The sequence below is a fragment of the Lucilia cuprina genome, chromosome 5, assembly GCF_022045245.1.
Source record: "Lucilia cuprina isolate Lc7/37 chromosome 5, ASM2204524v1, whole genome shotgun sequence".
Classification (NCBI taxonomy): Eukaryota; Metazoa; Arthropoda; class Insecta; order Diptera; family Calliphoridae; genus Lucilia; species Lucilia cuprina.
The window spans coordinates 66,608,562-66,611,183 of record NC_060953.1 but is presented as its reverse complement, the minus strand read 5'-3'; positions in this window follow the sequence as shown (position 1 = coordinate 66,611,183).

Sequence of the window (2,622 nt, the reverse complement as noted above, 5' to 3'; positions counted from 1 at the left end):
TTCTAGTTCAGTTCTAGTTCAGTTCTAGTTCAGTTCTAGTTCAGTTCTAGTTCAGTTCTGGTTCAGTTCTAGTTCAGTTCTAGTTCAATTCTAGTTCAGTTCTAGTTCTGTTCTAGTTCAATTCTAATTCCGTTCTAGTTCTGTTCTAGTTCTTAGATTTTGGTTTAGTTTTATGTTTAAAAATATTTTCCGTGCAAGAAATTTTAATTTCAAAGCAAAAGATCTTATAGATCCTTAGAATTGTATTGAGGCATTATATATACATATTTAAATATTAACTGCCTTATTCAAAACAATTTATTAAAGGTTGAAAGTGCATTTTTTTGAAAATTTATCTTATAAACCGTTGATAACTTCTTATGGATAAGGCAATTAATATTCCAAAACAAAAATTAGGAGATAATGAAATTTAATTTAAATGTCTTTTAATGTTCTTTAAATAGTATTTAATATTTGGAAACTTATTTTACAAAGTAATTTGCAATATAAACCCTTTCAAAATCTTCGTCAATAATTAGTCCGACAAAAATTGGATTTTTATATATATACTAGTTTAGAACAGTTAGCATTTCTAGCTGCTAGCAGAAACCAAAAGTTTAAGTTTTTATTGAAATTTCGAATACTACGCTAATTATGTTAGTACACTTTATCATGTTCATTCACTTAGTCACTCGATCACTCACTCTCAACCACGCATACAATTGTACATACATACTTATATACATTTATTTTCAAAATTTTTCTATATATTAACACATACTCTATACTATCAATCAATATTCATGCAAAATAAAGTATTTTGTATAAAAGGTTTTTTAAAAAAGCATTTAATTTGTTTTACTTTTATATGTTTTGTTTTATTTATATTTACTTTAAATTTAATTTATTATTTTTCTTTTTCTAATTATTTAAATTTAAAAAAAAAGATCAAAAAAGCGTATTTAGTTTGTCTATGCATTAAAGTCAAACACTAAAATTATTTATATTTGTATTTTGTACTCTTTTATTTCTTTTTTTCTCCTTCTCTTTTTTGCATTGAATTATATTCATGAACTCGACCACAAAAAAAAAAAATGAAAAAATATAATTTTTCAAAATTCCAAATTCAATCATTTTCTTAAACAATTTTGTGTTAATACTTTGTTCATAAATTGTTCTTATATACTTTCAAATCATTTCAATTCACTTTGTTTATTTATTTTTTTTTTGTTATTGTTTTTATTTAATTGTTTATTTTCTTTTTTACTTAAATATTTTAAATGACCATGTATGTACATCAACATTTTCTGTCTAACTTTTCTCTTATTATAAATTTTGTAATAATAAATAACATTTTATATATTAAACAAAATAATTTAAAAAATAAATTTAAAAACAAAAAAAAACGTTTTGCATTTTTGTTGGCATTTTGCAAAAACGTTCTAAAAAATATATTTTATGATTTAAAAAAAAAAAAAACTAAATAAAATGTGTTCCTCTTAATAATGCCAAAGAAAAATGCAAAACGTTATAGAGCAATCGCACGTATCCAGTATTTTGATTCCGTACACCTACTAAGTCCCGATTATTGAATAAACAATCCCTTATCCCACTCACTTATAATCCCAAGAAAAACTCCTTAAGTTTTCACACCCAGCGGTTTCTTAGAATAAATCAGAGTTTATTTTTTCGATCTCTATTGCCCTACTTTTGCTATCAATTGCACCAAAATTCTTAATTTTCAAATAATTAAAATCAAATAATAAATAAAGAACAAATAAATGCACTTTAAATCAAATTTAGATAAAAATGCATAATAAAAACCCAACAACAAAAACAACTACAATTATAAACAAAGAAAACAACAACAAAAACATACTCGTTAACAAAAACAACAACAATATATATTAATAATAATTAAGAAAATGTCTTAGATTTCAAATGATATATTTCTATACATTAAATAAAAGTACAGTGGGCTCGTACTACTTACACAGCCACAGCACACTCTGTACTGTACAGTGTTCGTTTAGAAGTACAACAACAACAAGGAATACCCTAAATAATTTTAGTATTTAGTTAGTTTAGAAGTAAATTAACAAAAAACAAAACAACAACAATAAGGAACAATTTGCAACTGCAACAAGTAATTAAAATATTTATTTTGATACAAAGTAAAACATACAAACATATTAGAAGATGAAAACAAATTCTAAATAACAATTAATTAATTACACAAAAAAATATATATATTTAAATTTAGTTAGTTGAAAAAATATTTAATAATTGCACTTATTGTTAGTTTTAAAAGAATGCATTCTTTTGTTTAGCATTTAAAGTTTCTACTATTAGATGATAACTTGTAAATCTAATCAAAAATATTTCGATATATTTTTGTCTATTTTTAATGGTTTCCGGTAAAAAAATATCTACTAAATTACTATTGTTAACTTAAATTTTTATTTTTGTTAAAAATTAACTACAAATATTAAGATTTGCATTAAAAATGCATCGTTATACGAAGAGTTGCCTGTTCTAGTTCTGTTCTAGTTCTGTTCTAGTTCTGTTCTAGTTCTGTTCTAGTTCTGTTCTAGTTTTGTTCTAGTTCGGTTCTAGTTCTGTTCTAGTTCTGTTCTAGTTCTG